The sequence below is a fragment of the Podarcis muralis genome, chromosome 3 (genome assembly GCF_964188315.1).
Source record: "Podarcis muralis chromosome 3, rPodMur119.hap1.1, whole genome shotgun sequence".
NCBI lineage: Eukaryota > Metazoa > Chordata > Lepidosauria > Squamata > Lacertidae > Podarcis > Podarcis muralis.
In genome coordinates this window covers 60,000,689-60,027,469 of record NC_135657.1, presented here as the reverse complement: position 1 = coordinate 60,027,469, position 26,781 = coordinate 60,000,689, and the positions used below count along the sequence as shown (strand labels likewise).

Below are 26,781 nucleotides of genomic sequence, written 5' to 3'. Positions count from 1 at the left end.
TGGAAGGACAGATCCTGAAGCTGAGACTCCAATACTTTGGCCACCTCATGAGAAGAGAAGACTTCCTGGAAAAGACCAGGGAAAGATGTTGGGAAAGATGGAGGGCACAAGGAGAAGGGGACGACAGAGGACAAGACGGCTGGACAGTGTTCTAGAGGCTACCAGCATGAGTTTGACTAAACTGTGGGAGGCAGTGGAAGACAGAAGTGCCTGGCGTGCTCTGGTCCATGGGGTCACAAAGAGTCGGACACGACTAAACGACTAAACAACAACAACAATATATAAAGGCATTGGAATTATATATCTGATGGCAGTCAAAATACTTCAGCAGTTCCCTCATCAAGTGCCAATAACCTGAGATCAGCAACTGAAGAAAGAGAAGAGGCATCTGAAATAGCATAATTGACGGGGCATGAGCAGTTAATATCTTGCAGCCTTTTTGCCCTTTGTTGATCATTGATTGAGCACACTAGGATTTTTGGCAATTCAGCCTGAAGTATTTAATTGTCAGATACTCTAAAATGTTAAGTGGCGAAAACCCTGTGTTCCAGTGCAAGACAGTCTACAGGACCTTTTTACATCTTTCCATAGCTGTGTAGAGCTATGGAAACAACCTTTTAGAAGCAACTCCCATGCAGCTGGGGCAATGTTAAATGACCCAACTATGTGGTTAGGAGCTCCCATCTATGGAACCAGCCCCCTTCTGAGAAGATTGTCTCAATTTGGTGAGAAAGAACCATGTGATTGAGGGCATTCACTTATCTTTTATAGTAGCATAGTTCCTTTTTGATCTGACACAGACCCTCCAAGTGTCCCTATTTCCCTGATTTAGAGATGATGTCCCGGTTTATGGTTTGATCCCAGCATGTCCCACTTTTCCTTAGGATTTCCCTATTTTCATTGGAGAAATGTTGGAGGGTATGGGTATCTGATCCCCGAGTCATTGCTTGCAGGTTTCTCACAGGGATCTGGTTGGTTACACTGGGACCAGAATATGGATGATGAGCCATTGGCCTGATCCTGCAGGCTCTTTTTTATTTTCTGTGTTCTCCTGCTGTGATCTGAGAGTGTGGTTTTGAGAGTGGTGGGATGACCCAAACTGAGAAAAGTTCAGCATTTGTAGTCACACTCATTACATACTATTGGGTTCCTCCAGTCTGTAACTGTCAGAGTTATGAGCATGTGCACAGCAATAGACCTTGCATAGGTGTGTGTGTGTGTGTGTGTGTGTGTGTGTAGTATGTATATATGTGTGTGTGTGTGTGTGTGTGTGTGTGTGTGTATCTCCCCCACAGAGAAAGTGGGATGGTGCTCTAACATATTTGGCACAAATGAAAATATTGAGGATCCATTCCAGATCTTTTGCAAATGACAGATTTTTTTTTGTGGTAGAAGAAACTGGGGTTTTTTTTTAGTACATTATTCTGGACTAGCAGCTCAATAATGAGAATGTTGTGTGGAAGCATGCCAAAAAATCTGAAAAAAGCAACTAGGCTAGTAGAAGAGGTAGGTGCAGAAAGTCCATGACTCTTTTGTTTATTGTTCTTTTAACTTCCATGCAATGGAGGTAACACTTGAAAGCTTCTTTGGACAGAAATCAAGGCATATTGTTCGGTACTGCACAGTTAGCATAGCTTATCCCTCCAGAGAACAGAATATTAACTCTGGATTGCATTTTCAGATACACATCCAATATATATCTCAAACAGTTAAAACATAAAGTGATGCAGTGCTATGTTGTGAACTGAGTATTAGTGGCAATCAATATTGTCTATATTAGGGATGGGAATTCAATTTGACACTGCTGCTTACTAAGTTCTGCTTATGATATATTATTATGCATCATGTATTACTGTGCATTGCTGTCTATTATGAATTGTATTTATATAACTGTTAATTTGTTTTGTTTTATGGATATCCTGTGATAAATGTACATTATACTGTTTATTGTGTCACCATGCTGTGTTCTGTTGATGAAACACCATTTATACATTTCTTCTTCTTTTTAAATTGTACCCAGTCACTGAATTTTAATATTATAAGTTTGGGGCAAGTTGTGTAATTTATATGACTAGATATCTATTCTGTTATTGGATCAATTATCCATGTGATTGTATTTGGAATCTTTGACTTTAAATTAGTCATTAATGAATACTCACATTTTTCAACTCAGAAGAGACAGTGGCCAAAGTGCATACTTAGCTACAGTTCTGGAAAGGCCTTCTGAGCAGTTCAGCTAAGTCACAAAGCTCTATATTTTCCTGCATATTAAAATATATAAATGTGTTTTGAATGTATGCTGCAAAGTTCTTTTTTAGGTTTCCAAGTACAGATTCACCATACAATCAAAATGAACTTTCTAAAAACATTGAAGAATGCTGGATTCCTGGTTTTTTTGTCAAAATTCCTATTCATCTCAATACAGTAAGCCAGATCTAAGAAGGAGATCAGGCATAGTAATAAGAGGAAATCTTCTTAGGCACTCTAAAAAGAGCTACTAGGAGAGATTTCACGTTCCATGCTTGAATGTTGCCAGAATGTAATGGCTACTAATGTCTCCTTTTATATACAGATAATGGTTCATAGATATAATGGCATAATCCTACAAAGAAAATGGGATTCCGTAAACGGTAACTGCCCAAAATGTAATGGCTGATAATTGCTCCTTTTGTACAGTCAATATTTTCTAAAGCCTAGATGCCGCAAAATACCCATGCCCCCCCACTCCCTATTGGCAAGAGTGGGGAGTTTCTGAGGAATGACACTTTTGTTTTGCATTGAGGATTAAAAAATTATGTGGGCTATCAGCCAAAATAAAATGATTGGCAGATGGCTCTGTCCAGCTGACAAAATGAGTGCCACATAGCCAGGAAAAGGGCCAGGGGCTAGAGGATGAAGCAAGCCAGGTGAAAATGGCAGGGGAGGGAAGGAGCATCCAAGTAATCCTTATTGCCAGATCTGTCCAGATTTGCCCCATCTCCTATTATTAATTATTTCTGCTTATAGCCCTTGCTTCAACCAAATGATCCCAGAGCAGTTACAAAAACGTCACAATGGAAGCATGTGCAATTTACATTAACCTTAAAACAAAACAATAAGATTGTCCAATGATAATGTTGGCATGACAGTTGCAACAAAGTACAGCAATGCACAGCAATGTGGGAGGAGGGAGAGCAGTCACTCAACCAAACCCCTGGGGAAAGAGCTGCGTCTTGAAAGCAGACCAAGATTCCTGCAACCTGGGTGCCACAACAGAAAAGGCGATCTCATGCACCGCTACCCCTCTAACCAAAGAGGGAAGTGATGCTACCAACAGGGCTTCCCCTGACGATCTCAACATGGGATGATGTGGCATGCCTTCAGATATTTGGGGCCAACTCATTTTAAATGTCAGTATCATGAAGAATCCCACCAGCACTGCTAGATTGAAGTGTCTCCAAAATTGGTGCTTACCTCCCTCCAAAAACAGTGAATTTCCCCATTTGGTGGCTTGCATTGACCCTGCCCACCCCAACATGGCGTAGATAATAAATTTCAAGGATCCTTGCCCTAGTGCTAGCAGAGGCAGGCTTGTTTATGTAGATGTCGGCTTGGATGTGGAACCATGCAAGCAAACAGATTCTGCATGTATAATTTCTCTACAAAAGCTAGGTATCAGTTCAGAGCATTGCTAGAAAGCTAATCTTTAGGGCCAGCCTACCCCGGGGAAGGCTGAGGAATCCTATGGGGCAGTGCCTTTGCACATACCCCACTGCCTGCTATTAATAATAATAATAATAATAATTTATTATTTATACCCCGCCCATCTGGCTGGGTTTCCCCAGCCACTCTGGGCGGCTTCCAACTGAATATTAAAAACAGTACAGCATCAAACATTAAAAACTTCCCTAAAGAGGGCCGCCTTCAGATGACTTTTAAAAGTAAAATAGTTGTTTATTGCTTTGACATCTGCTGGGAGGGTGTTCCACAGGGCAGGAGCCACTACCGAGAAGGCCCTCTGCCTGGTTCCCTGTAACCTTACTTCTCGCAATGAGGGAACCGCCAGAAGGCCCTCGGCGCTGGATCTCAGTGTCCGGGCTGAACGATGGGGGTGGAGACGCTCCTTCAGGTATACTGGACCGAGGCCGTTTAGGGCTTTAAAGGTCAGCACCAACACTTTGAATTGTGCTCGGAAACGTACTGGGAGCCAATGCAGATCTCTCAGAACTGGTGTTATGTGGTCCCAGCGGCCACTCCCAGTCACCAGTCTAGCGGCCGCATTCTGGATTAATTGCAGTTTCCGGGTCACCTTCAAAGGTAGCCCCACGTAGAGCGCGTTGCAGTAGTCTAAGCGGGAGATAACTAGAGCATGCACCACTCTGGCAAGACAGTCTGCGGGCAGGTAGGGTTGCTGAGGTTGCACAAAAAGATGTCAAAAGGGTTCTGATGGGTCTCTGCCCCATGAACAAGAGCTTTGACATATCTGTCCTGAGCCTGTTCATAGCAGCTTGAGACTTCTCAACAGACTGCTATCAGCAGTATTATGGCTGAAAAAGGAACAAGCGGTCTCCTCTGTGGCAGCACCTGCTGTGTGACATGAGTGTGCTGATAGAGGCAGACACCAAAAACAGTTTGGATCCATCTCTGATTTGTATGTCACTTCCCCCCTGGCACCACCAAAATGCCCCCATTCTTTGCTCTAATGTGACATCTTCATAAGGAGGTGGCTGATACATCCACCTAGCTCCTAGTTTAGCAGAATGTGACCCTGTGGTTTAGAGAATCAGTCTCGCCAATTGTTTTCGTCAGTACAGTAAACTGCGGCTGAAACATGTCAAAGCCTGATGGGAGCTTAACTTTCACACCTAAATTAACATTAGTTGACTGATCAGTATGGGGCATATTCGACTCTCATTCAAATCAAAATGTAAAATGGCTCTAGGCTGCAATTCGCGATCCTAGACCGTTGAACCAGGTTAATATGCAAATGAGAGCTAAAAGGTATTGAGACTGACAGCCAAGTGACAGGAATATTTCTCAACTGTTTTTATTTCTCCTACATTGGTGATTGGGTCATGATTGAGAAAATCGTAAGAGATGAGGAAGACCCTGAAAGCCACTTAGTTCAACCTCATGCCTGAGTGAAGCAGCTGGAGCATCAACAGATAGTCTCTGGCCTGAAGACTCGTAGTGAGAAAAAGTCCACAGCCTATATAAATAACTGGTTCCATTGTCCAACTGCTCTTACCATCAATAGTTCTTACCTAATGTTTATCTGCTGTTCTATAACTTGTCTCTTAGTTCTGTTTCTGATGTGTGACACTTTGCCATTAAGTAGCCTCATTGCATACATCCAGGTTGGAATGTATGTCTTCATCATGCCATACCCTGCAACATTTCTCCAATGAAAATAGGGACATCCTATTTAATACAGTGGTACCTCGGGTTAAGTACTTAATTCGTTCCGGAGGTCTGTACTTAACCTGAAACTTTTCTTAACCTGAAGCACCACTTTAGATAATGGGACCTCCCGCTGCTGCCGCGCCGCTGGAGCACAATTTCTGTTCTTATCCTGAAGCAAAGTTCTTAACCTGAAGCACTATTTGTGGGTTAGCGGAGTGTGTAACCTGAAGCGTATGTAACCTGAAGCGTATGTAACCCGAGGTACCACTGTAATAATAAAAGGGATGTGGGTTAAACCACAGAGCCTAGGGCTTGCCGATCAGAAGGTTGGCGGTTTGAATCTCCACAATGGGGTGAGCTCCCGTTGCTCGGTCCCTGCTCCTGCCAACCTAGCAGTTCGAAAGCACGCAGTGCAAGTAGATAAATAGGTACCACTCCGGTGGGAAGGTAAACGGCATTTCCGTGCGCTGCTCTGGTTTGCCAGAAGCGGCTTAGTCATGCTGGCCACATGACCTGGAAGCTGTACGCCAGGTCCCTCGGCCAGTAAAGCGAGATGAGCACTCCGACCCCAGAGTCGTCCGCGACTGGACCTAACAGGCAGGGGTCCCTTTACCTTTACCTTTATTTAATAATAATAATAATAATAATAATAATAATAATAATAATAATAAATATTTCCCCAGCTACTCGGGGCAGCTTCAACATAACATAACAACATAATAAAACATTAAACATTAAAAAGCTTCCATAGACAGGGCTGCCTTCAGATGGCTCGGTGGTTGGATAACTCCATACCTTCCAACATTTCTCCGATGAAAATAGGGACGTGTTAAGGGAGGGGTGGCTAACACCCCAGAGGACAGGATCACACTTCAAAACGACCTTGACAGATTAGAGAACTGGGCCAAAACAAACAAGATGAATTTTAACAGGGAGAAATGTAAAGTATTGCACTTGGGCAAAAAAAATGAGAGGCACAAATACAAGATGGGTGACACCTGGCTTGAGAGCAGTACATGTGAAAAGGATCTAGGAGTCTTGGTTGACCACAAACTTGACATGAGCCAACAGTGTGACGCGGCAGCTAAAAAAGCCAATGCAATTCTGGGCCTCATCAATAGGAGTATAGCATCTAGATCAAGGGAAGTAATAGTGCCACTGTATTCTGCTCTGGTCAGACCTCACCTGGAGTACTGTGTCCAGTTCTGGGCACCACAGTTCAAGAAGGACACTGACAAACTGGAACGTGTCCAGAGGAGGGCAACCAAAATGGTCAAAGGCCTAGAAATGATGCCTTATGAGGAACGGCTAAGGGAGCTGGGCATGTTTAGCCTGGAGAAGAGGAGGTTAAGGGGTGATATGATAGCCATGTTCAAATATATAAAAGGATGTCACATAGAGGAGGGAGAAAGGCTGTTTTCTGCTGCTCCAGAGAAGCGGACACGGAGCAATGGATCCAAACTACAAGAAAGAAGATTCCACCTAAACATTAAGAAGAACTTCCTGACAGTAAGAGCTGTTCGACAGTGGAATTTGCTGCCAAGGAGTGTGGTGGAGTCTCCTTCTTTGGAGGTCTTTAAGCAGAGGCTTGACAACCATATGTCAGGAGTGCTCTGATGGTGTTTCCTGCTTGGCAGGGGGTTGGACTCGATGGCCCTTGTGGTCTCTTCCAACTCTATGATTCTATGATTCTATGATTCTATGATTCTAAGGAAAAGTGGGGCATTCTAGGATCAAATCAGAAACTGGGATGGTTTCTGTAAATCTGGAGCTGTCCCTGGAAAAAGGGGAAACTTGGAGGGTCTGTCATGCTATGGTGTGTTATTGTCATATTAGCTGAATTAAGCATGAATACTTTATTTTCACATAGTTGTGATTATGAAACTAGCCCGAGGTGACTTTGATAAATCAAACTGTAGGGCCTAAGTAGTCATCTGGATAGCTAATTTGCTGTGGTTGCCTAGGCCTCCTGTGGAATGTATGTTAGATGTCTGAAACTGGGGATAGTCAGGGAACCTAGCAGTGTGAGAGGCAGATAAAATAACCACGACAGCAAGTTAGTTGTGGAAGATGGCATGGAACAGGTGGAGACCATAAAAACCCCCGCAATGGCTTTGCTCTCTTTTGTTTCTCTTCTTGCCCTTGATGTCCTTCACAGATAACCCCTAATTGTTCTTCCTGATCAAGCATTGTATTGGGAGCACTGAAAACAAGCTTCAGGAATTTGTGCTATTAAGCGCTGGGAGGAAGGTTTGTTAGCTGCATAACATGCTTGCTTTTGCCCGATCATAATATGTGCTTGAAAGAAAATGGAATTCAAATAAATAATTAGTTAAACTAACAGAAACCAATGCAGAATACAGTGCTGGCCTTTGCCCCTTTTTTGCTGCTTTGGTTTAAAGAGACCCTGCTTGGAGGAGGGGGGGGGATGCAATTCAATGACTTTCTTCTTACTCTCTCCTGCTGTGCTGTGACCATGATTCAGTCCAATTCATCTCCCATCCACAAAGCGACTTTTAACACCTCAGTGCTAAGTAGTATCATCTCTCTCGGTGCATTCAGTCAGCAAAGAACCCTCCCTCCCTCTTTCCCTCAAATAGGAACAAATGCTGAGCTGACAGTGTGGGAGGGACAGGGTTCTGGTTACACAGGGTAATTCTTCACCATGAGATTTTCCAAACAGCCATAATGATAACAGAGGACATTGTTTTTTAGGCTCAATAGATACTTCTCTTGTACAGGACAGCCTGCCATTTTAAAAGCCTAGTAGAAGGGTGAGGAGGAGGAGGAGGAGGAGGAGGAGAAGAAGAAGAAGAAGAAGAAGAAACCAAGCCACTTGGAGTAATATAACCAAAGAATCCTATTGCAATATAATGAATCAAACTGATGTTTTATTAAAAATTAGCACAGGTTCTGCCTGAAATATGTAGCCAAATAATACAGTTACCATCTCACTTACTTTAAGACATCCTTCTCCAACCCTGCAGTTGTTTTGAACTTTAATGCCCATCTGCTCTGGTCAGCACTGATAATGATCGGGGGTAATGGGAGCTATAGTCTAGAGCATCCATAGGATATCAAGTTGGGCAATGCTGATCTAAGGATTGGTTCAGATATTAATCTAATTTCTATCAATCTACACCAGGATTTGGGTATCTGGGACCCTCCAGATGTTGTGGGACTCCAGCTTGCATCATTCCAGATAACTGAAATCTGGACATATGTTCCCTAGCCCTAGTCTATATGCAGATAAATATGGAAGCATTCTGAGAAAACAAAAATGGTGTCTATCAGAAGAAGGGAGACTGCAGGAATGCTGGTAAGTTTTTTCCCTCCCCCCAACACCATAAGTTGCCTGATGGGGACAAAAGAGTGCTGGCAATGCCACCACTCAAAACTTGATAAATATTATTCTAGAACAGGTGTGGGAAACCTGTGGGCCTTTAGAAGTTGCTGAACTACAATTCCCATCATCCTCAGCCATTGGCCATGCTTGCTGGGGCTGATGGGAATTGTAGTTCAGCAACACTGGAGGGCCACGGGTTCCCACCTCTTTTCCAGAGCCTTACACTGAAGCCTTCTTGTCATGTTTCTCAAATGTCTGTTTAGGAACAAATAAGGCTTTGCACACAACATGTAAATTTCAAAACAGAAGCTGTCTCTTTAAAAAATGGCCTTTCACCCATATAAAGCTGAGCCAAGCCAAAGGTTTCAGATCATGTTGGAGAAGTGCCTAGCCAGGCATTCTGTTTTGCTTTGTTGTTTCAGTGGACATCCTGCATTTCAGAATACTTTAGCTGCCTTGTCCTCTTCAGAGCAGAGCCCTATTGTTCCATAATTGTCCCTTATCTTTGAAATTTGATGCCCACTTGCACTACCCAAGTACGGTCATTTAAAGGAAGAGCGTGAGAATGTGCACAGTGCAGCTGAACTCCTGGAGAAGTGAGGATTTGTCAAAGCTATTGTAAGGTAAGAGCTTCTATTTATAATCTCATTTAAAATAACTCCCGATGAAAAAAAGAAGACAACAAACTTTCCATCACTCCACATCATTCCTTATGCTCTACACGGAATTCTGTCCCTGTGGAATCCTCCTCTGCGTTTTTCCCTCTTCCAAAGGACAGGAGCTTCCAGTCTGACCATTAGTACATTTCCCAGAAATAATTTACTTTGCTCTTTCGTGCGCTATTTAGCGATCTATCTGCCATGTTGCAATGAAGTTTACAAGCTGTTCTTTAAGCCTACAGGGCACATTTTGACCTTTATTTTGCGGGGTGGGAGAGAGGGCTGGGCCAAGGAGCCCTAGATTTATGACCCTACAACTCTGCAAAACATATCCATTAGCGTCTATGCAGCTGTTTATCTGCGAAGATCTGCAGGCTGTATACTGTTTACACAGGAGGGGAACAAAATCTTATTTACCATCTCAGAAGGTGCCGTGTGTAAATAACAAAACCATGACACTGAATCCCAAAGATGAGTGAGATAAATAAATATCCCAGGGTGCCGAAGAAGGTGCCATTCCCATTTGCAGCTGTCCTAGTTGAAAACCTGGAAGGCCACATAAACAGCGTAATAGGGCACATGTTTACAAAGCTGGGAACTGGGAGACATAGCAGATTGACTAGCTGGCTTATTTTTAGATCATTGCTTGTCCCGTCATAGGAATGGCTCTCTGTTCCTGCTAGCCCCCTTGGACAGAATAAACTCATTTCTATTTTCCTCTTGCAGAAATCCAGTCATTTCAGGACACCCTGTTTTCCCCTTGCAGAAATTCGCCACAGAACTGTCCTTGCCAAGCCCAATATCCTTGTGAGTGGGGCAAAACTAGGATTATGCAGAGTCCCGACATAGTATATTCTCTTTGAAAGAAATTCTCAACAGCCGACATGCAAAAATTTTCATCAGACTTCATTCAGGCATCTGCCATCAAATCTTATGCCACCATTTCATACATATTATCAGTTTCTTATTTATACTTCTGTTTCTACTAATTGTCATAATTTAGATTGTGGATAGGGATCTGTTTTCTCTGCTTGTGGAATAAGAGGCATGGTGAACAGAGTACAGACACAACCCTATCAGTCTAGTCTGTCCCTCAAACTGTCTTTGCCATAATGTTCATGGTAAGTCATTTAACTCTTTTGTAGCTTTGTTTATCGCCCCTTCCTCACAATGATTACTTTTTCTACAGATCCATGCATGTAAATAGCACTTAGAGCAGGGGTGGGGTACCTGGGGCCCTCCAGCTGTCATTAGACTACAACTCCCTTCACCTCTGACCATTGGCCATGGTAGCTGGGGCTGATGGGAGTTGGAGTCCAATAACACCTGAAGGCTCGAAGGTTCTCCCTTCCTGCTCTACAACAGTGCTTCTACAAGGGTACTTCTTAGCAGAAGAGGCTTCACAACTCTGCTGAATCCTGTGCGAAGAATTCATTTGTCTTACATGCATCCTGCCCTTCATGTTTACAGCAGGCAGGAAGAAAAGCTAGTGATTTGATCAAGGCTACTAGTGAGCTTCACAGGAGAGCAGAATATCACTCTCCAGCCTGGAGGAGCACTACAGGTTTGGGGATTTGAACTAGGATTTCCCATACTCAATCACAACATTCTTCAGTTAAGAAGAAATGTATAGCTTATCTCCCTATGTTGGGTACACACATGCACACACACACACACGGGCAATGGGAGTGATTTTGAGCAAGCAAATGGCTGGGAAGGAAAGGATTAAGCAACTGTTTCGTAAGGTTTTGCTATCAATCTGGGCTGCATACTCACCAAACATTTAAAAGACCACTTGCCCCCACCCCCCAAGACTCCTGGGACCTGTAGTTTGTTAAGGCTGCTAGGGATTGTCATTCTGTGAGGAATAAACTACAGTTCCTGGGATTCTTTGGAAGTAGGGGAATGTGCATACCATTTTGGATATGTAACAATGTGGTAGGCCATAAAGATACATGCAATGTGTATTTCAAAATTAGGGATGGGGGAGAGATTTGATTCAGTTTGCATCTAAATGCAAAATTATATAATTCACACTTTTGGAAATAATGTGTAAACCAAAATGCATTCATCCTTCAAAATTCACACTTTTCTGAATTTTGCAATATATAGTTTTCCAGCCTTGCAATGTGTACAAAAATGCATATATTGGGGTACTTATAAATGCCTATCGATAAAAATGACATACAAAGATGCATTATGATGCACTCTCTTTCTCCATCTATATACATGGCAAAAATTATACTAAAATGTGCATATGAGGAGAAATTTGCACTACAATTCAGATGGAGTTTCATGAGGACTTTAAAAAAAATCACAAACTAATTTGGAAATGTGGAGAACTGAACTTAAAGACTGGAAAAATGAGAAACTGAAATAGACAGATTTTCCCATCCCTATTCAAACTTTACGTCATTCATGACTTGAATATTTAAGCTGGTATTGGATTAGTCATCGCAGTTTCCCTGGTCTGTTTTTGGTGTGACTTTCACAGCATTAGGCCTGCACAAGATCCATGAATTTCAACATGGAGGATTTTTGCATTCCACTTAAAGAGGTCACTGAACTGTGAGCCAATGCCACATTTTGACAAAAAACAAACAAACCTCAAATCGCATATTCTGAAGCCATCTGACTCTGGAATAATTGCTCTGGGAAAACCTCGGATCACATATTCTGGAGCAATCTGACTCTGGAATAATTGCTTTTATAGCTGCAGCCTTAGTATATTGCAAATATACTCACTTGTCAGTGAGTATCTATGGTTAAAATAAAATAAAATCTGCAGATTGCGGTACTAGCTCTTTTCACCCTTGCTAACAAATCATAAAACAATCCATTTCTTTCCTTTGTTTTGCCTCTTTGCAGTAGGTCAGGAAGGTTGGGGAAGATTGCACAGAGTGACAGCATCTCTCATGTTCTGTCACATTCCTGAAATAAGAATATATCATGCACTTATGAATTGGGGACAGTGTCTCATTACCAAAGGAAGCAAACAATTCCCGAGGTTTGAATAATAAGAGAGGATGAAGCTGCCACGGCTGCCAAGCGAGAGAAAATAACCTGCTAATATTATGCCCAAGTGGCCTGACTTGCAAAAAATGTAAACACCCGCCAAAGCTGGTGGAATCTGCAGGTGCTCCGTATCTCTGGAATTCAGGCCAATCTTGACTGACATTTTAAAAGTTCTTCTTATTTATATTCACTTCCCCTCCCCCCCTTGCCACAGAAATACACAGCTTGCGTTCCCCTTCTCCACCCCTTCCCCTCTGTATGTGCAATATATTTGACAGAATGTAAAGTTGACAAAATGCCCATGAACTTTTGGCTTGCAATTAAATTCTTGGTTAACTCACAGTGTATAATATATCCAAATGGGTTATAGAAATAGACCTCATGAGTGATGTTGCGTATGTGTTTGTGGAGGGAGAGATTTTTTTCACATATCTATGATATGTATAGCTAGGACACTGAGGAGAATGACATGCATGAACGTCAACCTGGTGCCCTCCAGATGTTGTTGGACTACAACTCCCATGAGCTTCACCAGCTTCACCAATAGTTAGGGATGATGGAAAATGGAGTCCAGCAACATTTGGCAGGTACCTTTTTGGCTTTCAGTGTTTGCGATAGTAGGCAGTTCCCCTCAAATAGTACTGTTAGGCTACTTGAACAGTATTGATTCCTTTGGAATCCTACCTGAGGTGGGATGTACTGATACATGGGAGCAATTCAAGCTAACTGAAGAGGGTTGAGGGTTCAGAGTCCCTCATGACTTAAAAGTGTGTGTGTGTGTGTGTGTGTGTGTGTGTGTGTGTCTGTGTTGCATCATTGTGAAGGCTAGTCTTGCTTCTGTCCCTCCTAAGCCAAGAGGTTTGGAAAGGATAGGTGAGTAACAGGACTTTAGCTTGTTGGTTTGTTTGTATAAGTTATATACTGCTTGCGATAACATTACACTAATAAAATAACAACCAAAAATGTGTAATAGCAAAGTGCAATAAATATCCATTGCAATGTTAAGCAAAATATTAACACAGAAATATCAAGCAGTGTGATCAAAAAAATCAAGAGCCACTTGCATCTCTATGGTAAAGGTAAAGGTACCCCTGCCCGTACGGGCCAGTCTTGACAGACTCTAGGGTTGTGCGCTCATCTCACTCTATAGGCCGGGAGCCAGCGCTGTCCGCAGACACTTCCGGGTCATGTGGCCAGTGTGACAAGCTGCATCTGGCGAGCCAGCGCAGCACACGGAAACGCCGTTTACCTTCCCGCTAGTAAGCGGTCCCTATTTATCTACTTGCACCCGGGGGTGCTTTCGAACTGCTAGGTTGGCAGGCGCTGGGACCGAGCGACGGGAGCGCACCCCGCCACGGGGATTCGAACTGCCGACCTTTCGATCGGCAAGTCCTAGGCGCTGAGGCTTTAACCCACAGCGCCACCCGCGTCCCATCATCTCTATGGTAGGAGTATATAAAGTATGAAACCTGTCCACAAATTCTAGGTTTTAATTGAATGCAAGGAGTAGTGTTTATGGGCATACAGGACTCTTGCTTTTTAAATTTTTCAAATGGCAGGCACCTTTTAGATTACTAACGTTCTTTGGTACAGTGCCAGATATTTCATAAGCACGATCCCTAATAATTCATTTAATTTTCTTTTATAAGATAGTTACATTGGCTCTTCTTATCTAGCCCATCAGCTGAATGACTGATCAAAAGGATGTTAACCTTTCTGGAAAAGTGCCATGCACACAGTCCCAGCTTGAGTTTGTAAAAAGAAGCCACATGGGGGTGTGCATATAATGCCTCTAGCTAAGAAGGGGTGATAACATTTAAGTCCTCATAAGACTATAATAAACCATAAATGCAAACTACAATTGGTTCAACTTTCACTAAGCCAGTTGTTGGAATGCTTTGCTTAGAAATAGATTGTGGATTTGGGCAAATATTTTTATATTTAAAATATGATATTATGGATGCTCTTAAAAAATTGGTGTGAACCACATATAGCTTGTCCAAGCTATGATGGTGATGGATAACAGAATCCATGGTGGAGCTATTGCCACTTCCTATGCCCTGCTGGCTTATTGTAGCCAGAATGGGAGGTGTGGGTGGCTTTTATGTGGGCATAATCTGAACTGCTCTCAGGATGTAGATGCCATACTTCATGGCAGAACTCTTCTCTGCAGGAGCAGCACTTACAGCCATAACAGAGGCCTTTTGGCCTAAATGAATAGGTTAGTAGTCTGCAAGTACTCCTTTGTTCCAACTTGTCCTTAGTGGGTTCTGTGGTTAGGAGTGCCCATGCTCATTTGCAACTTATGGTCATTCCTGGATCGGGGTAGCCTGGCCTTAGTTCATAGAATCATAGAATCATAGAGTTGGAAGAGACCACAAGGGCCATCGAGTCCAACCCCCTGCCAAGCAGGAAACACCATCAGAGCACTCCTGACATATGGTTGTCAAGCCTCTGCTTAAAGACCTCCAAAGAAGGAGACTCCACCACACTCCTTGGCAGCAAATTCCACTGTCGAACAGCTCTTACTGTCAGGAAGTTCTTCCTAATGTTTAGGTGGAATCTTCTTTCTTGTAGTTTGGATCCATTGCTCCGTGTCCGCTTCTCTGGAGCAGCAGAAAACAACCTTTCTCCCTCCTCTATGTGACATCCTTTTATATATTTGAACATGGCTATCATATCACCCCTTAACCTCCTCTTCTCCAGGCTAAACATGCCCAGCTCCCTTAGCCGTTCCTCATAAGGCATCGTTTCCAGGCCTTTGACCAATTTGGTTGCCCTCCTCTGGACACGTTCCAGTTTGTCAGTGTCCTTCTTAAACTGTGGTGCCCAGAACTGGACACAGTACTCCAGGTGAGGTCTGACCAGAGCAGAATACAGTGGCACTATTACTTCCCTTGATCTAGATGCTATACTCCTATTGATGAGGCCCAGAATTGCATTGGCTTTTTTAGCTGCTGCGTCACACTGTTGGCTCATGTCAAGTTTGTGGTCAACCAAGACTCCTAGATCCTTTTCACATGTACTGCTCTCAAGCCAGGTGTCACCCATCTTGTATTTGTGCCTCTCATTTTTTTGCCCAAGTGCAATACTTTACATTTCTCCCTGTTAAAGTTCATCTTGTTTGTTTTGGCCCAGTTCTCTAATCTGTCAAGGTCGTTTTGAAGTGTGATCCTGTCCTCTGGGGTGTTAGCCACCCCTCCCAGTTTGGTGTCATCTGCAAATTTGATCAGGATGCCCTTGAGTCCATCATCCAAGTCGTTGATAAAGATGTTGAATAAGACCGGGCCCAAGACAGAACCCTGTGGCACCCCACTAGTCACTCTTCTCCAGGATGAAGAGGAACCATTGATGAGCACCCTTTGGGTTCGGTCAGTCAGCCAGTTACAAATCCACTGAGTGGTATCATAGTCAAGACCACATTTTACCAGCTTCTTTACAAGAATATCATGGGGCACCTTGTCAAATGCCTTGCTGAAATCAAGGTAGACTACATCCACTGCGTTCCCTTTATCTACCAGGCTTGTAATTCTGTCAAAAAATGAGATCAGGTTAGTCTGACATGACTTATTTTTCAGAAATCCATGCTGACTATTGGTGACCACAGCATTCCTTTCTAGGTGCTCACAGACTGCTTAATGATCTGCTCCAGAATCTTCCCTGGTATTGATGTCAGACTGACTGGGCGATAATTATTTGGGTCCTCTCTTTCCCCCTTTTTGAAAACAGGGACAACATTTGCCCTCCTCCAGTCTGCCGGGACTTCGTCTGTTCTCCAGGAATTCTCAAAGAGGACTGCCAGTGGTTCTGAGATCACATCTGCCAGTTCTTTTAATACTCTTGGATGCAGTTCATCTGGCCCTGGAGACTTGAATACATCTAGACTAGCCAAGTATTCTTGTACTATCTCCTTAGTTATTCTGGGCTGTGTTTCCTCTGCTGAATCATTTGCTCCAAATTCTTCAGGTCGGGCATTGTTTTCTTTATCGGAGAAGACTGAGGCAAAGAAGGCATTGAGGAGTTCAGCCCTTTCTGTGTTCATGCTCTGGTGTCCTTTCATTTGGATGGCTGTAATGTGCTGTATGTGGGGCTTCCCATGAAGATGGTCCAAAGCTTACTTCTAGTGCAGAATGCATCTCCTAGGCTAGGGCAGTCTGATGTTGCACTAGCTGTCAATGAATTATCAGTCCCAATTCAAGGTGTTCATAAAGGTAAAGGGACCCCTGACCATTAGGTCCAGTCGTGGCCGACTCTGGGGTTGCGGTGCTCATCTCGCTTTATTGGCCAAGGGAGCCGGCGTACAGCTTCCGGGTCATGTGGCCAGCATGACTAAGCTGCTTCTGGCGAACCAGAGCACCACACGGAAATGCCGTTTACCTTCCCACCGGAGTGGTACCTATTTATCTACTTGCACTTGACGTGCTTTCAAACTGCTAGGTGGGCAGGAGCAGGGACCGAGCAATGGGAGCTCACCCCGTCATGGAGATTCGAACCGCCGACCTTCTGATCGGCAAGTCCTAGGCTCTGTGGTTTAACCCACAGCGCCACCCGTGTCCCCAAGGTGTTCATACCATATTATAAAGCCCTAAATGGCTTGGTACTCTATTACTTAAAAGGGCTCCTTCCCCAATATCAACCACCTTACACCCTACAACTGGCAGGTGAGGCCTGGTTGGTGTTGACCCATAACAGGTACTTTCCACTGGTGGCCCCTTGCTTGTGGATTGTACTTCCTGGTGAGATGTGTCTGTCTTCCTCATTACTGACTTGTTTAGCTAGGCATTTGATGGTTGAAATGTATACCCTTGAAATCACTGGTTGTGATAATATTTTTAACTGTTTTAGGCTCTTTCAGGGGAAGGGTAGGATGTAAGTTAAATAAGTTTTTAAAAAAACAAAACTATGTTGAATTTTGAATGTGAATTACTTAAAAAACATATGTATTTGATCCAGCTTTGGCCTAGAAGGATAACACACCCGTGCAAAAGTAAGTATCTGTTTAAGTGGCTGTAGGATTGGAAAGCCCAGATGCAATGTAACTTTGAGTCAGTGGCGTAGCGTGGGGGGTGCAGGGGGGGCCAGCCGCACCGGGCACAACATCTGGGGGGGCGCGCTCCACGGGTTAGGGGGCACAAAATCCACGGGTTAGGGGGCGCAAATTACTTGCCTTGCCCCGGGTGCTGACAACCCACGCTACGCCACTGCTTTGAGTGGAATGTGTATGCACAAGAACATCTGAGCCTTTGATTGATGCAAATCACTGAGTTTACTGAAGGAACGGAAGAGCAAATGGAACTAGCTAAACTTCTAAAGGGGAGGTGAATTTTCCTTAGAAACCTACTGTTTGGGGTTAGGAAAGTGGAATAAAAAAATGAAAATTCCCTCTGGGGATTTAGTGTTTTCCATGATTGAGCACCTGGAATTTCCACTTGTGCGGATTGTTCCGACATGTGACATAGCAACAAGCTTTTATGTATGGTGGCAAGCAGGTATGGGTGCATTTGTCACTGTGGAAATGGTGGGTGCGAGCCAAATAGTGGTGCATGGAATTAGAGATGCGTGGACCTGCCTCAATCCATTCTGCCAGTCATTCACACTTTCATCTGGGATTTTCCATTCCACTACAAATGGTGTACAGTGGTACCTCAGGTTAAGTACTTAATTCGTTCTGGAGGTCTGTTCTTAACCTGAAACTGTTCTTAACCTGAAGCACCATTTTATCTAATAGGGCCTGCTGCCGCCGCTGCGCCACTGCTACACAATTTCTGTTCTCATCCTGAAGCAAAGTTCTTAACCCGAGGTAATATTTCTGGGTTAGTGGAGTCTGTAACCTGAAGCATACGTAACCTGAAGCGTATGTAACCAGAGGTACCACTGTATTTTGCAGAACTATGTCTTCCATTTCTTTGTCCACTGATGCAGAAATATAAGGTTCTGGTACATATATCATAGCCCGTAATCTCACATGTGTATCAGCCATCAACAGATATCTACAGATAGTTCCCTTCTCTGTGTGTTCCCTTTCAAAGTAATTAATTTCCAGAGATGTAGCCCTCGTAGTCTTTTACAGCAAAAACAACAAAGTATTGTGGCACCTAAAGTTTACAAAGTGGCTAATGGCTACAATTCTAACCATGTCTACTCAGAAGTAAGTAAGCCTGTGAGGTAGGTTAGGCTGAGAAAGAGTGTCTGGCACAAAGTCCCCCAGTGAGCTTCATGACTGAGAAAGGAATTGAACTCCTTGTCTCCGAGTTCCTTGACTGACACTCCTCCCTCATGGGCTGTCTGCATAAGAGGCTTCTATCCTTTTGACTGAAAGCCTTCTAAAATCATGTTGTTGTTGTTGTTGTTGTTGTTGTTGTTGTTGTTGCATTTATTCATACCCCACCTTTTTATCCAGACAGAAACTCAATGTTTCCATTGTTAATCTGTTTGTGTATTGTGTAATAAGTATATTAAACAAATTAATTGTGTGTGTGTGTGTAGTGTATTTAATTATATTAAATTATATATATATTGAGAGAGAGAGAGAGAGAATTTAATTATATATATTCAATTACATATATTAATTGTATATATTAAATAATATTTACTATGTTGCAAACACTTTAATTTACGATATGGAAAATTAATTCACTGTGTGGCTCACGGGTTTTGTGTTGAAGTACTCTTGCAAGGTGGACCACCCTGATCTAGAGGGTCATGTTTTCCTCACTCTTCTTCTACTACCTCAGTACTCTCACCCTATCTCTATCTTAATTGTTCTGCTCCTTCACAGGATCAACCTGAGTTAACCAGGGACACAAGTGATAGCTTTCAAAGTGTTTCAGATTCAAATGTTGGTGCTGACCTTTAAAGCCCTAAACGACCTTGGCCCAGTATACCTGAATGAGCATCTCCACCCCCATCATTCAGCCCAGACACTGAGGTCCAGCTCTGAGGGCCTTCTGGCGGTTCCCTCACTGTGGGAAGTGAGGTTACAGGAAATCAGGCAGAGGATCTTCTCAGTAGTGGCGCCCGCCCTGTGGAACGCGCTCCTATGAGATGTCAAGGAGATAAACAACTATCTGACTTTTAGAAGACATCTGAAGGCAGCCCTATTTAGGGAAGTTTTTAATGTTTGAAGTTTTATCGTGTTTTACCAGATCGGAAGGGTAGGAGTGAATGAATAAATTAAATTAAATTAAATTTTAAATTAAATTAAATTATTATTTCAGCAGAGTGTTTGTGAGAGTCAGTAAAGCTGTTGATATTTAGTGTACCCCTAAATCCTGGTGAATGTTGTACAGCCAGTGCTGCTGGGGCATTCTTCATGTTCTGGCAATTTGTCTTAGGTGAACAATGCATAGGAGACTGTAGTCGTGCTAAGGTTCTGCTTATAAGTTTCCCCAGGGCACCCGCGTGGTCGCTGTGAGAGCCTGCTGGATAAGGCCCTTCTTATGTTCTTCTGTTTCTCCACCAGTCCCCCAACTTCTGAAGAAAACCAAGCCACACAAAGACTATTTCCATTGCCTAGAGAACAAAGTGTAAAGTAATAATTATAATAATAATCATATTGATAATATTGATGATGACGATGATGATAATAATAATAATAAGCAAAATGACTGCTTCAGCTGCAGCTATTCTGCAAAACATTCCACAGGAGCGAGATCCATCAAATGTAACCATTATGTGAGTGCACATCCATTTATTTCCACTAAAGGTTAATTGCAAAAAAGAAAAGAAAAAAGTTTTGCATTTGAAAAGTTCAAGGTGTAATAATTAGTTAGCTATTACTGGTTGGGGAAGTCACACAACACTGGAGTTGTTCCAGAAGAGGATAAGCATAACATATTTGGCACTCTGAGGAGTACAATTTACATGTGAGAATGCAGGCACATGGATTTCTGGACATGGCTTTCTGCAAATCTTTATAGGAAGTGCAGGGGGCAGAAATGATTAATTAGACAGCGACTCTTCTACCCTTCAGAGGAGGTTTGTTGAGAAGCTAGGGGAAATTGCAACATGTTGCAACACAAAGTCAGTGCAAAAGCATTTTCTTTAACAATAGAACACCTGATTCTCAATGCAAAACATTTTTGGACCTTGTTATGTGCTTTAGTAACCTTGCCAAACTTTTTAATGGCTAGGCATTTTCCTTATGATTGGCTTTCCCCCACACTAATTGTTATATAAGCATTTCAAATCACATTTCCCCATGTCATCTTTTGCTTCATGTTACATAAGTCAATTCAGGAACAGACTGGTAAGCCACTAAAAGCTTCACTGACACAAAGTTAAATGGAAACTATTTATAAGGAGACATGCATACATGCATCTATTGAGAGATTTCTGAAGTGGGCCAGTGGGGGGTGGGGGTGGCAGGGAGAAGCAGCCTGACCAAAATCCCACAAAGAGCTCTGATCAGTATCCAACAGAGATGTCCAAAACCTGCTTTTAAAACACACACACTTACACATTGCTGCTGCCTTTTCCCAGTTCAGCAACTAAAATCTTGCAGAAAAATAAAATAAAATCCTGCCTTGCTCTTAAACTTCAAGAATTTCAAATGCACTTCAGAGTACAGTAATATAGATCTGCCCTGTATTGCTCCTGTGGGGTTAAATAAACAATAAATAGTGGGTGTAGATGTGGGTGGGAAATGTATCCAGCACTGTTAAAGAACTCGATAGGCCCTTCTTCTCTCCTCTCTCAGTAATGCAGATCCTTTTTCAAATAGCCATTAGGGATTGCACAACCAACTTGAGACATTTGGCTGAAACTCCTCTGTCTTCCCTCCCACTTCCGCTTGTACCATGTCATTAAAAAGTCCAGTGAGGTAACTAAAGCACATAACTAGAATAAAGATACATCTCACCTTTAGTTTGGGATTCTTTCTCCTTGGATCAAACCTCAGCACCAGTTCCTATTCTGAAATGAAACCTATGAGCTCATGGGCTATTTCTTTTCTGGACCAGGGATATGTCATTGACCATCGCTGCTCCATTGACTAAGAGCTCATCCACACTGCCACTTGTTCTGCCACCTTGCTCTTTACCGCTGAATCAGAGCAAACATCACTGAGGTTTTCTGTAGACTGGCATTTGCTCTGATTCAGAGGTAAAGAACGGGTTTCCCTGGGGGAAACGGTGGGGCAAATGAAAAACCGCATTGGTGGAAGGACCAAGTCTGCCCAGGCCCTCCTTGGATTAGATTGACATTTCCCCTGCTTGCCTTCATCGAAACTGGGGTGGGCGAGTGGGACTCTGAAGCCAATCAGATTGGGTAAGGCAATTCTGCTTCACCCACCCTCCCATGGTCCACCAAAGTCATTCATACCAGCCTCACAAACACTCCCCTCTTCCACTTACTTAGTGCATTGACTGGGAAGTAGGAGCAACAGTGGGGGGTCACTGCAATTTGGGAAAACTCCCTGTACCTTCTACCAACCCTTCTAAGCATGCTTCTGAATACCAGTTACCGGAAGCCTAGGTGGGGAGAACACTTGGGTCCTGTTTGTGGGCTTCCCATAAGCCAGATGACTGGCCACAATGAGAACGGGATGCTGGGCTAGATTGGTCACTGGTCTGATCCAGAAGGCTCTTCCTAGGTCAAGTGGCAAGCGTACTACAGGAGGGTAGTTCTTGGTGTTCTTGCAACTGTAGTGCATTTTACCAGAAAGGGTTTCTTTCCCTTTTTCTTTTAAGAAAGGTATTGTTTTCTGGGTACTCATATAGTGTTTCATTAGAGGACATGGAAACATTCATAATCTGTTTTTAGATTAGGATTGCCCCACATGGCACATCTTAGCTTTATTTCCACCTGTTGCAACAAATGTCATGTATATCCTATGCCTGCATTTAATCACTTGGTTTTTTGAGCATGTGTTTTAGTTGGGAATTGACTGTGTTTATCTAGAAAAAAATTATGCAGTGTGTTAATCAATTAGGGCTCTTTTTTTAAAGCAAAAAAGTGGAAACTTTATTTAAATTTTGCTGAGTCAACAGCCCCATTCAGAAAGGCTATATTGATTTAAGCAGTTCTATTGATCTCCTTCGTATCAAATCTGAGCTGCTAGCAAACTCACAGGTCGGTGATGTTCTCTTCAATTGATCCATGCTTGGCTCACTGCAAATGCTTTTCAACAATATTTTAAGTAACATCTGGTAAAAATCAATGTTTCAACCTTAGGGGGTTTAAAACACCAAGCGTTCAAACATTTTAGAACTTTTTCGTGCCATTCTAAAAAGTTACTTGGCAACTGTAATCCAAAGGACCTATCCAGTTAATTCGAATGTAGGGGGTTAAAAGTACCAGTTAAGCATATCCTATCTCTGAATTTGGGTAGTATACTTATCTCTCCTGGTATAAACTGCCAACAGGGACCTAGTGTTCCTTCTTGCATAATACTAATACTAATACTAATACTGTCTGACAGGACTGTAAACAGCTGTCCTAGATGAGGAATTCAATTTTTAATTCCAGTTTCCCAACCCCAAACAGTTGATTTCTGCAGAAAATCTGTGCGTTTGGATTTAGTCAGGATCCATTTGCATTGCAGTTCCTTCAGTATCATGATGGAATTCTTCTACAGCTAGAATGGAAAGCCTTCCTGATACTGCTGAATTCTATCTCCCATCAGCCCCAGCCAACATAGCCAGCAGTCAGGGAGTAACGTAGTGGTAGCAGCAGTTCAGTAACATTTGGAGTGCCACAGATTCCCTCTCCCCCATTTTCCAGGCACACATAATATGTTGTTGTTGTTGTTGTTTGAACCTTAGAGTTAAGCAAGTATGGAAGAAGTAACTGACTTCACTGAGAACACCTTAGCTCTCCTAAGGTGCAGTCATGCTAAGAGAGAACATGGATTGACTGGGGTTTCAGGAATGTGCATTTAGTTCTGTTGCAAAGGCCATGTCATGCCTCCTGGCCCCTCATGTGATAATGTGAACTTCTACAGTTCAGCTAATTTGAGGCCAATCAGACACTTGCTAACAAATAAATTTTAAAAAGAGAACATCTCTGGATCTCCATGTATGTTGAATACCACAATGGTCAATAGCTGAGACCCTAATAATGAAGTACCTGGGGTTAAAACTTTGTCTCTATCTTCAACTTATTTGGCCTACCAACAATGGTATTGAATTGGTATTGAGCCCATATGGATAGGATGTGTGATAGATGTACCATTTATGTTCCCGATCTTGTCTGCTAGTAGAATATTAGTAGAATATTCAGACTTATTTTTGCTTCTGCCTCAGGCTTTGACCCTTGAATCTTCCAGGCTCACATTGTGCTTCAGGTGTTGTAAGAGAAGATTTTTATCAATGAGAATGTAAGAAGCCAAAATGTAGAAAACACACCAACCTTAGACCAACTATTGAATTATGGTGCTGGAGGAGACTCTTGAGAGTCCCATGAACTGCAAGAAGATCAAACCTATCCATTCTGAAGGAAATCAGCCCTGAGTGCTCACTGGAAGGACAGATCGTGAAGCTGAGGCTCCAATACTGACCACCTCATGAGAAGAGAAGACTCCCTGGAAAAGATCCTGATGTTGGGAAAGATTGAGGGCACAAGGAGAAGGGGACGACAGAGGACAAGATGGTTGGACAGTGTTCTCGAAGCTACCAGCATGAGTTTGATCAAACTGTGGGAGGCAGTGGAATACAGGCGTGCCTGGTGTGCTCTGGTCCATGGGGTCACAAAGAGTCGGACACGACTAAACGACTAAACAACAAAAATGGTTATAAAAATAATTTAGATACCACCTTTCATTGCAAGAAGAAATGCCAATGCCCTACAGCTTGGATACCATTGTTACAGATGTATAAAAATGTAAGGTTAATAAGGTCAGTGAAATCATAGAATACACCTGATATATCATATTAATTCTCCATCTATATTTCAGAGAAAAACTGAAGAGATAAATAGGTCTCTTTCAAAATAAAATTCCAAATCCAGCAAGGTTACAAATAAAGGAAGGAATTTTCTTCTGAACAAATGGTATTTTCAGTGTACTAATATATTTTTTCCCTGTGATCACCCTGACTTTATCTAATAATCTACCTCCTATTTACTGCAGCCTAATTTCATTTGGTTTTAGTGATCACTACTTTTCCATTTAAAGTGATCTGATTAGAACTTCAGATATTTCCATTTTTCAACATATTGCACATCTCCTGCAAGTCTCCCTACCATAGATTCAGGTGGAATTTGATTAAAGTGGACAATTTACTTATGATGCATGGTCGGTTTAAGACACTTGAGCAGGCAAGAAGGCGCCAGCACAATTTTGATCCAGCTTGGGCACCAGTTAACTTCTCTTTGTCCTTGATATATAATAAGGATTTTAGGAAATTGCATCAGATTTCTCTTATATAAGAGTGAGGCTGTGCTTCTTGATAAGCATCACAAATGTCTTGTCTCCCTCCTTTCCCTCTTCAGAAACGTATGCCTCCCTCCCCACTCCTCGGTATCTAAGCTAGATTATAGCACAGGCCTTTCTCATTGCATGTGCAATGAGGCTAGCAGATGTAATGATTTTGTGTCTTGTAATGTTGTTTATTGACAAGGTTTAGCGCAGTTCAGGGATGTGGCTAATTTCCTCCCTATACTGCAAAAGAAAACAAAATGCAACAAACAAACAAAAAGCCTTCTCGGTGGTTGATGACAGCAGCGCTGCAAACAAATAGCTCTGCACTGATGTTTTGTAATGTTGCTGATTCTTTAATGAAGAAACCTCACTAAAAATTCATGGTGAATGGATAGTAAGCTCATTAGCACAATGGAAAGAAGAGATTTTTAAACATTACCTCTAGTAGGCAGAATAGCTGTCGGGGTATGGTTTGCATTGACTGCAATGCTGCAGATGTACCACACAGGTAAAGCACATTCAAAGTGCATTATTCCCCGCCCCCCCAATAATCCCGGGAATTGTAGTTTACCTTTCAAAGAGCTACAATTTTCAGAAACCTTAAAATAACTACAGTTCCCAAGGTTTTTTTTTTTTTGGGGGGGGGGGAAATAATGTGCTTCAAATGTCTTTTAAATGCAGGGTGTGTAAGCAGCAGGCTAATGCAACATGCACATGAAAGCTTATACCAAGAACAAACTTAGTTTGTCTCTAAGGTGTTACCGGACATTTTATTTATTTTTATATATATTTCGACTGTGTCAGACCAACACGGCTACCTACCTGAATCTTACTGTGTCATTTGCTTTAGTTTGCATGCTTGCTGTGGTCATGTAGCATGCCATTATCAGTAGTGACTGGTGAACTTCCTTTAGCTCACCTTGTTTCCAACAAGTTCCTCTAGAGGGGGGGAACGAACTAAGAAAAATGTTAAGAGCTGTAACGGGAGATGATGATGATGATGTTATTATTTATACCTTGTCCATCTGGCTGGGTTTCCCCAGTGGAGTCAGCACTACAATGGTTTGGAAAATGTTCCTATTTTTGAGACACTTCAACCTCTGTGAGCTTGCTCCCAAAGTGACTGCTTTCTGAGGAATTTATTGAAGCACCATTTCCTTTCACCCTTTCACACTCAATTGAATATACTGGAAAGTGATCAGGACTTGGATCCAATTGTCAGTAAAGTCAAGAGGGGGGAAATATCCCATCTTTATATGAATGATTTCCATAAAGGCTGAGATGTGTCCAACTTGCATAAGAATGCATGTTGTAGATGAACAAAGGCTGGCCCTAGAATGGGAAGGTTTTGACCTTTGCTCATTCTTGACTTAGGAGATCAAAGGAGATGATACAAACAGAGCAGAGCTTCAGTTGGATTAAGATGCAATGAATCTGAGTGATGCTGGTTGCCAGTTGCTCAGAGATGCCAAAACAGAAGTAGTTTACACAAGAAAGGCACAGAGTTGCATCTTAGGTTGGCAAGTGCCGATAAATACTGTGGAGATAATAATTCACCTCCTTCAACATGTACATGTTGGTGCATGAAAGGGACGATGGAGAAACCGTTAAACCCCTCACTGGAGGCAGTAGTAATTATTTGATAAATTTGCAGGAGAAATATGAAGCCAACCTCCTAAATTAAGGCAGAAGCTGAATAATTTGTATAGTGCTATTAATACCATTTAAATTGATTGCCTTAAGATTTGTTGTTGTGCTGTTAGATTAAATGATACATCAATGTCAGTTTTGTAGTGGAGACCCTCCCCCTTCAAATCAATCATTGACTAGATTCAGTTCCTTTTCCTCTTGCAGTTTTAAATGTTTTAAAACGAGTTATGCAGAGCCTAAACTGTCCTTAAGTTGCATCTCCTTTATATGAGTACTTTACTTGGGAATGATGGACTTGAGAAGTTCTATTTTCAAGTGCAACAGAAGAATCATATGCACATACATTGTTTTAACTGGTCTTAATAATATAT

The 26,781-nt window shown here is 42.4% G+C and overlaps 1 long non-coding RNA gene across 1 annotated transcript in view; it reads left to right on the top strand.

Annotated features, from left to right (window-relative positions):
• The first annotated feature begins 9,113 nt into the window (after window positions 1-9,113).
• LOC114594199 (uncharacterized) overlaps window positions 9,114-26,781 on the top strand; it is a 43,659-nt gene continuing 25,991 nt past the window's right edge. The window contains exons 1-2 of the long non-coding RNA XR_013392231.1: window positions 9,114-9,351; window positions 23,646-24,236. This is a non-coding gene — a long non-coding RNA (uncharacterized LOC114594199). The remainder of the gene's footprint in view (window positions 9,352-23,645; window positions 24,237-26,781) is intronic.